Here is a 15,456-nt window from a genome sequence, read left to right as displayed (position 1 = left end):
TCTATAATACCACATCTCACCAAGCCTTTCTCCTGTTCACACACATGATTTACTGCTACAAGAAAATGCCTTAGGGCTTCCAATTAATAAAGTAATTTAACTATCTGCTTTATAAATTCCATAAATTTAAAAATCTGGATATTGGATTTCTTGAGATAGAGAACAACACCTCCCCAAAAAACAACTTGCAGTCCATTACATGGGTAAGTGGGTTTTTTTGTTTGTTTCTTTTAATCTATTTCTCTCTGTAGCTACAACTACATTTTAACTGTTTTATAAATGCTAGAAAAATTGTTGGAAGACAGATTCACATTTTAGATAAATGGAAGTCTGCTTTCAATGTGTACAAAATCTCAAGTATAAGGAGGTTATAGTCTGGAGCGTGTCACTCTTGACACTTTCTATATAAACTTGGACCCATTTTGGAGTTGTTACTTTTCAGGAAAGGTCATTATTCTATAAGATTTTCCTCTTCCTATTATCTCTAAACCTGAAGCCTCCTCCGTCTTCCATGAACAAGAGACTCCATCTCTTGACTCCAAGCATTTAGCCATTTCCCGTGCCTGATCTGCTTTCCCTCTTCATCTCTACCTCCTGGCATCTCTACCTTCCTTCATAGACCAGCTCTAATCCAAACCCTACCTGTGAATAGACTGAGCTGCCTGAATGAGGACCAAGCTAGTTGGGTAACTCAGCCTGTCCTCTCCCTCTCCCTCTCCCTCTCTTTCTTCTCTCCAAAGGAAGGTAAATTTTTATGGCCAGAAGCTGCCCACTTAACTTGGGGTTTACTGACTAGATTTCTTGTTCTTCCTTCCTTCCTTCCCTCCTTCCTTCCTTCCTTCCTTCCTTCCTTCCTTCCTTCCTTCCTTTCTTTCTTTCTTTCTTTCTTTCTGTCTTCCTTTCTTCCTTTCTTTCTTCCTTTCTTCCTTTCTCCCAGTTCACTCTGCATCTCATAGGTTAGACCACAATAGGTCTCTACCCAAGCTCCACTTAATGGCTGTATTTTGGGCCCTCCTGGCTTAGAGTGAATGTCAATGGTAACTGTTTCTCTTTGGAACAGTTACCCAGAACGTCTTCCTCTCTCAGCTTGATTTTTTTTTCTTTTTTTCTAATTAAAGGGGCTATCTCTTGATTCATGTCTTGAAGAGTCCTCTTCACTGAATGGACATTATTTCATTCTAAATGAGTACCTGAAAAGACCTTAGCCTAAAATGGCCAGGGTCTCCCATTGCATCCTGGGCCATCTCCAGTCTTCCTGATGAATATCAGGCCTCTGTACCCCGGAAAATGAGGCTGGTGACTTGCACAGCCCTCCCTCACTCCAATCAAAGTCCACTGCAAGTCATGTTATCATTTCCCTGACGCCATGATCCTCTTCTGTTATGGGCTCCCGAAGCCTCGCAACTATACTCGGGATTCCCCCCAAGCCCCAGGCCTTTGCCTAGCAAAGGGCCTGATCTCACAGACAATGAATGGGGCAGGAGCCAAAAGATGGTGAATGACTCCGTTTATTATTTCAGCAAGCAGGACTTTTATATCTTTAGTGACATAGGTACATTCTTTGGTTACTTGGGTGAAGGACAGGTAAAAATCAATATACCTGGGTACTAGAACCGCCCCAACTCACCTACTCTCCTCCCCTTCTCTTCCCGAGCTAACCTGAAGCTCCCTGTGGGCAGGCAGCCCAGGCAAAGAACCGGAAACTCCACGTGCTCTGGCAAGCCCAGACAGTGAGCCGGAAGTTCCATGTGGTCAGGCAGGCCTGGGCAAAGACCTGGAATTGCCAGGGAGGCAACAAAGGCGAGACCCATCCTCCTGGCTCCACCCACATCCCAAAGCCCCGAGTCTATCTCAGCAGGCCCCTGGGCCTGGAGGTCCAAGGAGGACATGCTCAGCTCTAACTCGGCCCACAACACTCTTCAAAAACTGAAGGACATTAATTCTTAATTCTTTCCTATTCCCAGCCATAATTACTTTGTACATAATTCTATGTTGTCTCCCCTATTAGTTTACGAGATTTATGAGGACAAGGACTGACTTTTGCCTTTCTTTGTATCCCCAGCACAGGGCTTAGCACACAGTAGACACTTAATAAATGATTGACTTACTAAAGCAAACCTGCTCTACCCCTTCTTTTGCTAAGCAGCATTCTAAAAGTAAGGGTCACCCTTGATGGTATGATTGTTGGGGTCTCAAGTAGGAGTCCTTGCTCAGAAATTTCAAGTTTGTTTTCTCTATATGAATTTCTTTGGGCCTTGGAAGGCTAAGGCTTTTTTAGTATGGCCCCTTTTAAATAGAAATACCTCTAAAGAAGCTGTACTTATCTTTAGCAAACACTATTGTCATAAAGTGGCATTTTAGAAGTGAGTCTTATGAACAACCTTCAGCTAGCTGGAAAGAAGAATGGGACTGAGACCAGAGTTTTGCACTACAAAGCACCATCACCTTGGGTGGAGGGTGAAAAAGAAAGAAATTGAGAAGGAATGGGAATTTTTCAAAAATGGCCTTTTCCTCCTTCACAGTTTTTACTGAGTGATTCCATTTGGCCTAGAAGACACACTTCAAACTCACCCTATATAAACTCAACTTCAACAGTTCACCACGGAGGCCCTCACTACAACTTCTGCCCTTTCTGCATTTGCTCCACCAGATCTATCTAAAATTTTGCCAGTGGTCACACAAATAAATAACCAACACTCATTGTTTTGTCCAGGTTTCACTCCATATCCCAAGATCCTGTGACTCCTTCAGAAATGATACATCAAAACTCAGGTGTCCTTTCAAGTTGTGCCCTTGAGGGACATGGACTCATTTTAATGTTGGTGCCACTTACTGAAATGTTTTCTTGGAACACTTACTTTGAAATTACTTCAGAATCATTTTACAAGCCTCAGGAGACATTTAGTCTCATTTTTTGATGTCCATCACATTTTTGTAAAAATATTATAGTCTTGGCCCAATCCCTTCCCATCTCAACTCTTTCTTCCATCTAGTCCTTCCCACACACTGCTACCAAAGTGATTGTCCTTAGCTGGAGATCTGATCCTGGGGCTCCCCTATACAATCCACTCCAGTGGCTCCTTAGGGCCCCTGTTGTAAATTGGCATCTCCTCTATTAAGCTGTTAATATCCTAAAGAGCCTGGCCACAATCCATCTTTCCAGCCTCATCCAATGCTGGCCCCTTGCATTCAGTGACTTAGCCAGTGTGCTTCTTCCTGCGCCTCACTTCTCCCCACCTTCCTGCCCCATGCCTCTGCTTGGCCCATCTTCTGGGCCTGAAATGGACTCTTTCCTTGCTTCCACTTCATAGTCTTTCTCTTTCTTTAAGAAGCAAATCACACAACATCTTCTAAAGGCAGAGTTTTCTGATCCCTCCAAGTGCAAGGGCCCTCCCTCCCAAACTACCTTATATTTACTACCTTGTAGAGATTTCTCTTATTCACTGGATACTTGCATTCTACATATTTGGATGTGTATTGGTCTCCCACAATCAAATGGAAGCTTCTTGTCCGTAGGGAGGGGTCGATTCTGTGTGCTGCCTCTCCAGCATGTCCTAGATACATTGTAGGGATATCCCAAATACTGGTAGATTGATTGGCTCTAGAAGACTTGTGTGGTTGATCCTACAGTCAAACTGACCTTCATAGAAGAGGTATTTGTCTCATTTGAATGGCATCATTATTGGAATGGGGGAGAGATGTCAACTTCCCTGATGCAGCTAGAAGCGATGCTATCACTTCGTTTTCAGAAAAGACCCTCTCATTGGTGAAAAAAGTCTGGATTCCGGTGAATCAGAAAATGGTGGCCTTTGGATTATCTCTTCTCCCAGGGTAGAAGGTGGGTATATGAACTTTAAAAAGGGAAGAGTGATAAGGGCTAAGGAGCTAGAGACAAGAAATATGGGGAGTTGAAAACAGATGTTGAAAAGATGTCATGGTTGTAGGCAACCAAAAGAGCCTCTATTGATCCTTCTGTAATGCAGATTGAAAATTCCAAGGGAGCTGGGAAGGGTTGTCCTTGACTCTTACACTTCACCTTACCTTCCCAAGGGGAAGGGAGAAGTCCCTCAGATTCTCTGGGATAGAAGAAGAAATAATGTTGGGAGGACAGTTTGAGAAGAAAAAAAAGTGTGTGGATATTACCATCAAAGGATTGGGTAGGAAAACTTAGACAAACGGTACAGACCAAATAAATCAGAAGCAGGAGAGTGTCATATACTGTGACTACAACCATTTAAAGGAAAATCACATAACAGCAGCTGAACTCAAATTCATTGCACTGATTTCCATCTTAGTCTGGGAGAACAAATATTGTCCTTTGCCTTTGCTCATGAAGACATGGGGGAATCCAGTATAGAATGTTCCATGTGCTGTCAGGGAGTTATTAGGCTTTGGGATTCTGTACAACTTCAGTTGTTGTTGTTGCTGCTTCAAAAGACAGTTCTATGGGGGTGAGAGGTCAGGAAATGACTGCCTTTTCTTGCTTTTTTAACATATTCTAAAGCAGTTTCTATTTTTAAAATTACTTATTTTTAACATTCGTTTCTTTTTAAATTGAGTTCTAAATTTGGTCCCTCCTTCCCATCTCTCCTCCACCCAGTGAGAAGGCAAGTAAAATAATATTAATTTTACCTGTGAAATGGTAGAGATTTGTTTTTTTTCTATATTAGCCATATTGTAAAAAGAAAGAAAGAACAAGTAAGAGAAAGTGACTAAATTGTACTTTAATTTACAGTCAGAGTTCATCACTCCTCTCTCTTGGAAGTGCACAGAATTTTTTTCATCATGAGTCCTTTGGAATTGTCTTGGATCATTGTATTGATCAGAGCAGCCAAGTCTTTCAGAGTTGGTTATTATAATCACCTTTTTATTACTGTACACAATGATCTCTCAGTTCTTCTGACTTCACTTTACATCAGTTCATATAAACCTTGACAGTTTTTTTTTCTGAAAGCACCCCTCATCATTTCTTATAGCACAATAGTACTACACCCCACTCATATACTACTTGTTCAGCCTAGCTCCTTTGCCTTTTAGAACATCATATTTCAATTTCTTTGCTCCTTTAATATGGGATCTGAAAAATCTTGTGTAATCCTGACTGTGGTTTTAGCCTATTTAACTTATTTCCTTCTGCCTACTTGCAATGTTTTCTTTTTGACCTGGAAGTGCTGGTATTTGGCTATTATGTTCCTGAGGGATTTCATTTTAGGATATCTTTCAGGATGTGATTGGTGGATTCTTTCAATTTCTATTTTATCCTCTGGATCTAAGATGTCAGAGTAGTTTTCCTTTATAATTTCTTGAAATATGCTGTCTAGGCTTTTTTATCGTGGCTTTCAAATAGTCCAATAATTTTTAAATAATCTCTCTTAGATCTATTTTCCAGATCAGTTGCTTTTCCAATGAAATATTTCACATTTTATTATCTTTTTTCTTTTTTTAACTTTGTTTTATTGTTTATTGATGTTTCTTAGAGTCATTAGCTTCCACTTGGCCATTTCAAATTTTAAATAATTATTTTCTTCCACCCCATGTGGTCTATTCTGATTTTTAAAAAGTTTTTTTTTTAATTTGTTTTCCTTCATTGAATATTTGTTCCTCTTTTACCATTGGGCCAATTCTGCTTTTTAAAGTGTTATGGTCTTTGATATTAATTTGTGCCTCTTTTATCAAGCTGTTAATTTTCTGTTCATTATAGTCCATCACTCTCATTATTTTTCCCTAATTTTTCTTCTACCATTTTTATCACATTTTGCAATTCTTACAAGAATTCTAGTTGAGCTTATGTCCAATTAGTATTTTTCTTTGATGCTTTGCTTGTGGCTGTTTTCATATTGTTCTTTTCTACTGAATTTACATCTAGGTCTTCCCTACCATTATAGAATATTGTTATGGTCAAGTTTTGTTGTTGTTGTTGTTGTTGTTGTTGTTGTTGTTGTTGTTGTTGTTGTTCACTTATTTTTCCAGCCTATTTTTAGATTCTGAACTTTATATTAAGGTTAGGTATTGCTCATGTGGAGGTGGTGGGGCACTGTCTCAAAGCTTTTTGCTTTTTTTGTGCTGCTGTTTGCAGAACTAGTGCTGGGGCATCTATAAGTTTTCAGTACTTCGAAGCTGTCATGATCTGTGGAGGTGTGTGGTCACTTCTCTCTTGGTCTGGGCTCTGGCTTTTCCTAGGAAAGGTCTCAGCTCCATCACAGCTTCAAGCACTTCTCTTAGCCTTGGAATGGTGACCAGGGACTCTGCTTCCTTGTGACCAATCACAAGTTCTCTTCTCCACCTGGGAACTGTGACCTAGAACTACTGTGGGCAATAGAAATGCCAATCAGCACCAGTTGTATCCAGTGCCAGGAAAGGGTCATCTATAATCACTTTCTGACCAGTTGTCAACCCCCTTCCCCTTCCCATCACTGGGCTGACAGCTGCTGCTGGTGCCACATACAAGCCCAGCCAGTGCCCAATCCAGTGTCCTGACAACCTCCTGAGTTGTCTTAAACTGGATAAATGTCTCACTCTGACCTTTTGTTGGTTCTGCCACTCCAAAATTTGATTTGAGAAGTTATTTTATAGTTGTTTGGCAAGGAATGTTAGGAGAGTTCAGTGGGATTGCTGCCTCTACTCTGCTACCTTGGCTCCACCCACCCCCTTTCTATAAAGGATTGATAGATTTTTTTTTTCTCTAATGTTATAGAGTTGTCAGCCTGTGAAACTATTTTAAACTTTTCTCATCTCTTTTTTGGCCAGCTGGGAATCACGGCTCCCTGGTATAATTTGTTACTATGGGACAAGCCACCCTCTACAATGTGGTTTCCACAAAAGTTCTCCCTAAAGGATCCTAAGTAATTGGGGGGGGGGGAGCGCTATAACTTCCCAACATAGGACCATAGGGCCACAGTTCTAGGGGGAAATAAGGGAGTAGATCTCAGAGGCCATCCAATTTAATGCCCTCCTTTTACACAGAAGAGCACTGAGGCCCAGAAAGGATGATAAATATAAAGATATTCACTGAAAAATGAACAAAACAGTAGAGCCAAGATGGTGGTGGAGAAGTAGGAAGTATAGTCAAAGTCCCCTCTCCCCCCAACAATATGTGTAGAAAATCCACTGGATTGAACCATGATTGGGAAATCCAAGGGAAAATAAAATGAGTCATGTTCCTAGTGCAAGCTGATATAGGAAAACAGACAGAAAGGTCTGTGGACAAAAGGGGGCAGGGCAGGGCAGAAGCACAGCACGTGGAACATTCTAGCAGAGGGAGGGCCTGGGCACCAAGATGAGGTGTCATAGTTCTCAGATCTAGTGTAAGAGGCCTAAACTTTGGTAAAGCGCAGGAACAGGTGTCCACTGGAAGCTCAGCCACCCATTCCCCCTGAGTGCTGGGTCATAGATTTAGGGCAGACCGAGGAGGGGACCTGCACCTAGGGGTGGCATTCCAGGGAGAGTGGCACTGCAGGCCTTAGACTGTGTCCTGAGATGCAAGCAGCTGTGGCAGGGTTTGTATCCCAAGAGCAGAGCAGATCTCAGTTCCAGCTTCAAGCCCAGTCTGAAGTCTGCAGAGAAAACCCATGGCAGGAATCAGCCCAAAGGGAAGCCTAGAGTTCTGCACTGTGAATCCACAGAGCTTTCCAAAGGGAGAATGGGAGCTCTGTCTGGCAGCATCTATGGAAATGCTAAACAAGGAAAGCCCACAACCCTGTGGCTCAGACCTGGATCCACACTAGTCAAAGTCCTATGTCATCCTGGGCAAATCGTCTCCCTTGCTTGGACTTCTTTTCTTGTCTGGAAAATCAGAGGCTGGGACTAGATTAGATCTTAGCTCCTGTGAGATCTATGAGCTTCACAGAAGGCAGCCTTTGAAAAGGGTGGGGTTTTTAAAGAACCAGTTCAGTTGCCTTGAATTCATTTTAATTAATACATAAAGCATTAAGCACCTACTCTGTGCCAGGCATTGTGTCAGGCACTAGGTCCACAAAGACATGTCAGTCCCTTTCCTCAGGCTGCTCATTTTAGAAAGACGGTTTGTTGAGATTGTCCCCACTGAAACCTAAATCTAGAGCTCATGTATTTCTTTGTTACTGAGAATTTAGCATTTTGGAATTCAGATTTGTGTTTTGCATTTAGAGGAGATTGTCAGGAGACTGAAAGTCCCCCATAGCCCTGAGACTTCCAGATTTTGAATATGACCTGGGAATTCCCTCCTCCCCCACAAAATACCTATATTATGCTCTACAGAATCATGCTTTTCTTTATGTTAACACGGGTCAAGGCATCCTTTGTCTCAGACAGTTATGGAAGATTCGGGCCTGGAATTATAACCAAAGGGGATTAACTTTAGATCGTCTGAAGGACTAATCTTCTGAAAAACATATTCATATGATTCATTGCTTCTCAGCTCTGCTACTTTGCTTTTAAAAAGATAGCCTCAGAGCCTGCATTCACATCAACACTGAAAAGGATACACCCTACAAGGAAAGTCTCAAGTGTCTTGTGTCTTGGGAAAGAAAGGAGAGCCTTGGCTCCCTGGCCCTGGCAGAGATATTTTAGGTGTTATTAATGTCTGCCTCCACTGCTCCCATTAGCCAGTGTATGTGAAACCAGCCAAGGAGAGAGACAAATGCCTTGACCCTCTACAGTGTGCTGCTCATAAACTGGCCTCTGTTCTGGAACCATGACAGAGGATGCCTTCCAAAGGCCATTGGGTGCCTCCATGTTCTTTCTCTTAATGAGCCAAATGTCCATACTGTAGCAGGATTATTTATCCCCTATGAACATGGGAGAGTAACAAAGGATGTGCTGGCCACTCATCTGATCTAGTGGAAAACTCTTCAGAGCTTTTGGGGCTTTTTATTTTCAATTGTCTGGCCAGGGCACAAGCTGACCCCTAGATAAGACTAGAATACTATCTCCCTGTCTGTAGACTCTCTGACCTAGTATATACATGTTGACTTTTCAGCTTTACTTAGTCCATGAGCCACTGTCTTTAGCTAATGACTAAGACAGCAGCTAGTGACAAGAGCATTAGAGAATCTCATTAGATTAGGAGTTTTCTAGTCTAAAATGACCCCCAGGTGGTGGTGGTCATGGGGGTGGCAGCAGTGGTGGTGGTGGCAGAGGCAGTGGTTGTGGAGGTGGTGGTCATGGTGGGAGCAATGGTGGTAGTGGTGGCAGTAGTGGTGGTGATAGTGGCAGCAATGGTGCTGGTGGCAGTGGGGACAGTGGCAGCAGTGGTGGTGGCAGCAATGGTGGCAGCACTAGCAGCAGTGGTGGTGGTAGTACTATGTTAACTTTTTCCAGAGATGGAGGTTTGAGATAAGAAGTGAAGGGCAGAGATGTGATCCTTATGACTCTGTGTCCAGGCTCTGGAGTGTTTCAGGGCATGATAGGAGATTCACTCAAACATCAAAGGAGCCCAGATATAACCCATGGGACCTCCATACAGATGCCAACAAGTCCATGTCAGAAATGCAAAGAACTTTTGACCGATGTTGTAACTGAGCCCCTGAACAACTCTCATGAATCTTTTCTGGTAGGGCATTACCACCTTCTCCTATGCATAAGACCCCCAAATTACCTGCAATTGACAGCAAGATGGCACGGTGCGTAGAGGGCCACACCTAGAGTTAGGAGGACCTGAGTTCAGATCTGACCACAAGCACTTAAAAGCTGTGTAACCTTGGGCTAGTCAGGCAAGCTCTATTTGCCTCAGTTTTTTCAAGTGTAAGTTGGAGATAAAAAATAGCACCTATCTTCCAGGGTTGTTGTCTCAAATCAAAGAAATTATATTTTCAAAATGCTTAGTACAGTGCCTGGCACATGGTAAATGCTATGTAGTTGCTAGCTATTATTATTATGACTAGTCTGACACAACAAGACATCGTTCTTTAGCCCTGACCCCACTTTTTTATTCCTTTTCTCTCACCCCTCTATGGGCGGAAATGACCAGATGGCCTTTCTTGCCCCTTACTTCAGCTGTACAGGCTCCTCTGCCCTAGCCCCCTTGCTAACATAAAGTATAATAGCCTTCTACCCAGCTTTTCAGAACTCCCCAGCCTGATTCTCACAGTGCCCTTTACCAAGGGAGCAAAGGAAAGATTGAGTAAGGAAGCTCAGGACAAGAAAATGCAATTCACTGCTTCTTTGCAGTTGCTGGTATAACCTTTCTGGCATAAAGCAGCAGGCTGATTTACAGGGCACATGATAGCCTGGAATGACAACCTCATCCTGGTTCTGTAGAAGAACATTACAAAGATGGTTTGCTCTATCTATCCAGGACATCAGAGGGCACAGTAATGTGCCATTTGGGGAAAGGTGATTATTGAGGGTCTAAAACTGCAAATCTCCATCATTGCTTTAAGAATCAGATCCCCTTGCCCTGCCCCCAGATGCTGATTTTAAATATTTGTACTCAACCCCAAGAGCTGTGGCATAGGTCAAGTACAGTAATGCGTAATTGTTAACTCCTACTATGGAAGGCGTGTCTGAACCAATGATTTCATCAACATTGGCAACGTCTGTTGCACTGATTTCATCGGACAATTCCAATCTCACTTGGGCAACTAACTAACTCAGGCACTACTTAGACACTTACAAAGTGTATTGGAAGCCCCGAAAGATGATGTAGCTTGGTAGCAGTAACAGAGCTAATATGCTTCCAGGGAACGATTTGGTTCCAGGTTGTCTGGATACCAAGGTAGTCTATCTTCAAAGCACTCAACTGTCCCCCCTCTTATTACTGTTGCTGTTCCTACTACTCCTACTGCTGCTGCTGCTGCTGCTACTCCTACTACAACCACTATTACCACAAACACTACTACTGTTGCTGCTGCCACGGTCACCACCACTACTTCTACTCAGTAAAGGAAATGAAGATATCTTGGTGTAATGACTGAAGAGCTTGCTTTGAAGCAATGATGATTTGGTTCTTCATGAATAAGTCACCTACCTTGATTGGTCAGTCCCTGGTGGAGATCTCCAGAGCTTAAGAAGCCCTGGTTTAGCTCCTTCCATTCTTAAGTTGACTCACTCTGTTACCTGCTCTACCTTTTCCCCAGCCTTCCACTCTCTTCTCCCACCATTGTCTTCCCCAATTAAAGTGGAAGATCCTAGATGGCAGACTATCTCACATCTTGTATTTGCATACCTAACACATTGCCCAGTGCCTGCTCACAGTTAAAGTGTAATACAGGTGCCAACCCTAATTGAAAGAAAGTGTCTTCTTACCTTGGATTTCCCCATCCCGATACAAGCACAGTTCCAATAGCTTTCCCTGATTCTCATGGCCAGACCTGTCAGGAAGCATTTTTGAGCTGACCGCCAATATGAAGATGTCAAAGGTGCTGCTGAAGCTGGGAAGGAGACTGAAGAGACTTCCAGAGGTCAAAGGGCCCCAGTACACGGGAAGAGGTCCTGGTGCCACCTCAAAAAGTGATTGTGGTGTTCAAGGTCAAATTGTTTATCCAGAAGACTACTGCTGCAAGCAATTTTTAAAGGTACAAATTAGTGATAGCATGTGCTGTGGTAATTACATCTAAAAATATTCCAAACATTTTCCTTTAGCACTTAAACATCTGTTCATGTAGGCAAAGGTTCTCTTAAATTCCACTGTAAATTAAATGATGTTTTCCTTGATAACAGTGGAGAAGACAATAGATTCCTCCTAAGCAAGAGTCTTGAAAAAGGAAGCCTGGTATCAACAGGGAGGCAATGGGGGAGAGAAAGCTGGCCCAGACTGGAGGAGCCGAGTATTCCTCATTGACTCCTGGTAAAAAGGAGAAGAAAGAAAATGTGTACTTTGGTTTGAAAAGAAAGAAAAATACAAGGATGCATTATAGAGCATAGAGTAGAGAAAACCAATAAAACCTAGCACTCTTTGTGACATAGTTTTTGGATTATTTAAGATTCTACATGTAGATCTGGAAGGTACCTTAGAGGCCCTTTGTAGATAAGGAATCTGAGGACCATAGTAGTTCAATGACTTACCAAAGGCTTAGGGGATTAGAACTGAGGTCCTCTGACCCCAAACTTATCACTCATCACCAGTCCACTTGTCCCCACTAAGTAGTATTATGTAAGCCGTAATTATACATCTCAGTGCATTGTAGAATGCCTTTGGTGATGACATGTTTCATATTAGTTGATGGAGTCTGTGTGCATCTCTCATATAGGTGTGGGTGTTTTACAGTCTATTGATTTTGACTGTCTTAATTTCAACACCAATTACATGTAGTCAACGCAATTGTTTGGGACACACACACACACACACACACACACACACACACACACACACCCTTAAAAGGGGGTCAGATCCAGTACTTCAAAGTTGCTGGTCTCCTTGCTGTTTCATGAAGAAGACACTCCATATCTCAGCTCCAGGCATGTTTGACTGTCCCCATGTCTGGATTGTTTCCCATTCTTATCTCTGCATACTGGCTTCCCTGACTTCATTCAAGCAGCAAAGGGATCCCACCTCCTACAGTAGGCCTACACAGCCTGCAGTCCATGGGCCCCTTATGGTCTGCTGAAGGATTTCAGGTGGCCTGCACAAAATGTAGAGGAAATCATCCTCTACGTTTTTTGTGGGCTACTTCAAATCCTTTGGCAGGCCACAGGTTGTGTAGACCTCTTCTACAGGGAGCCTTTCCCAACCCCCTCTTAATTCTAGTGCCCTCTCTCCCTTACTTATTTCCTATTTATCCTTCATGTAACTTCTTTGTACATTTTGGGTATTTCTTATTTCTCTGATTAGGTTGTGAGCTCTTTGAGAGTAAGGACAGTCCTTTGTGTTTCTTAGTATCCCCAGTTCTTGTCAAAGTGCTGTCATATAGTAGGTGCTTAATAAATGCTTATTGAGTGATTGAATGCATGATCACCAAACTGTAAGCACTTTGGTATATCTGCATTTGGAATGATGAGTCAATCCCCCCACCACCCCTCAAGAAATAATTGTTCCAGAGACATTTTATTGAATTTGGAGGCCACCCTTATCCATATATGGGGCAGACAGTCATGTATACCATGTATTTGGTTGGAGTGGAAAAGAGTTCTTTGGCCCCAGTCAAGAGACTTTGGTACTTAATGTGCCTGAAAATTCCACCATTTGGGTAAACAGCACTTTCTTTGGTATCCTCGTTAAAACATGTCATATTGTGTTAGTCCAAAAAGTCGATTATTTTCTCAGATCATGGATAAAGCTGGTCATTGAATTAGTTTATCAGAATGTTGGAACCATGCATCCAGCTCTGTTTCTACCACAGTTTCCAGGTGTCAACTCTGCAGGATCAGGTTCAATAAATGTCGACTATCTGACAGATCTCTAGAATGTTAGTTTCCTCCCAAAATCCGCTCTCTCCATCAAGCACAGAAAATTCATTTTCCATCCAGTAGGAGCCTGCCTCCCCAGGAGAGATGCACGGAAGCAGCATCTACCTCCCAGTCTTTTCTAGCCAGAAACATGATTGATGATGATCGGTTCCTAAATTGGTCAGATACTTCATGTTCCCAATGCTCTGAATAGTGGATGTGAAAACAATTTCAGAAGGTTCCACTTGCTGATTGATCTTATTGGATCTTACAGCTTTTGCATCAGGGCCTTTTGAACTCAGCACACAAATTTATTCAAAAAACATCCCCTTCCTATGTTCCACCTGAGAGCTGGTGCCTCCCCAAATCGGACATTGTCACTGGCTAGTTTGACATGTCTGTGATGGGTCACATCTGGGTCTTTCTGACCAGAGTAGTACTCAGGGAAATTAAGACTTCAGGTAACATTTCCTTCAACAGTGATAGAGAGAGAAAGAGATATAAAGGCAATTGGTACCCTATCCTTCTGGCTCAGGAGCAGGACATTTCACTGATATTTATACAGGGATTGTTAAAGATGTAGTTATTCCTACTATCCCTAGAATAATAGGAGATACTGGGAAGAGAAATGGGCAGGAGGAAGAAGATGTTGATTTAAGTACAGAACCCAGTACCAACAAGCCACAGCACCACAACTGAGCCATCTAGATTCCCTGATCCTTAGCTACTTCACAGGGAAACAGAAGTCATAACATTTGCACTATCCGTCGGGAGCCTTTGATCTCTGACTGCAAGGGGCCCACATTTTCCAGTGAAAGTTTGTCTCAAAGGAGGAGGGAAAGTTAATAAATAACAAGAACATGAATTTGCATAATAAGAATTACAAAACCCATTAGGTAGGTTATCTCATTGAAGTCTTTCATCACCCCTGTGAGAAAGGAGCCTGTTCTAGAAATGAAGACCTTGAGCTCCAGAAAAGATAAGTGACTTTTGCAGAGTCACTCCTTATGGTGCCTGCCTCAGAATCTGAACCCAAATGATGTGACTCCAGTGTCAGCACTCCATCCATTACTGCATGCTCTCTCTCAAAAGGGATTGGAATTTCCATGAACGGTGCCACACTTAATCCACAAAAGCATTTATTAAACTCCTAGTCTGTGCCAGGGACTGTGTGGGGTGCTGGGATAAAAAAGGACATAAATATGTCTCTACTTTCAATGAACACATATCCTGTGAGGAGAATCAATATACAGTCACTGACCTTGTTTGTGATTCATTAAGCATTAGGTAAACCTTTTCTTATATGTCCTCTCCCTCAAATTTCAGGGAACTCGTAGCATAGCCCAATACAGGAACCATCACCAGAGGCCTCCATCAGAGAGTCATGTGGAGGGACCCAAAGAATTCATCCAGAAGCCATACTCTCCAGAGTGTCAGTGTTCAGACTCAGAGAAGTCTGCAGCTCAGACCTCCTTACTCCTTCCTCCTTCCTCCTTCCTCTTTCCTCTTTCCTCCTTCCAAAAGAGGCCACTCGGCAGAAGGACAAGATGGGTCAGGCTCCCAAAGCACAGACACAGGTTTCTGTCTGTGGCTTTCAGACATGAGATGGATGCTGATATGCTCATCATGATCGATGCTTTCAGCAAGGGCTTCCTGTCCCTGGAGCTACTGTTCCCTGGCTTCCTCTTCCAATAATTCAACAAAAATCAATGAAGCTGATACCTGCTAGGTGTGATACCTGTTCTGCACTAGGCACTGGAGAAACAGATGGGGGAAAACAAATAATCCCTGCTTTCAACAATAAATTTATAAGCTATTGAACAAGAAACAGTACATGCATATGTGTGAATATACACACATATTTGTGTATGTGTGTGTGCATTTATATAGAAAACACAGAAATATAAAATCATTGTGCATAGCAGGGGACAAGAAGCTGCTAATAGGAAAAGCTTCACACTGAAGATGGTATGAGCTGAATTTAGAAGGCATTTGGGGATTCTGAGAGGGGATGCTAAGGAGAAAGTATATTCCAGGCATGGAGGATGGCTAGTGGTTAGAGAAGACTTTCTGGTAGAAATTGGGATTTTCTTTTGGATTTAAAGGAAGCCAGGGAGGTCAATAGTTGGAACAGAGGATAGAGAATATTCCAGG

Source organism: Trichosurus vulpecula, chromosome 4, assembly GCF_011100635.1.
Source record: "Trichosurus vulpecula isolate mTriVul1 chromosome 4, mTriVul1.pri, whole genome shotgun sequence".
Lineage (NCBI taxonomy): Eukaryota > Metazoa > Chordata > Mammalia > Diprotodontia > Phalangeridae > Trichosurus > Trichosurus vulpecula.
This window is presented reverse-complemented; position numbering follows the sequence as displayed.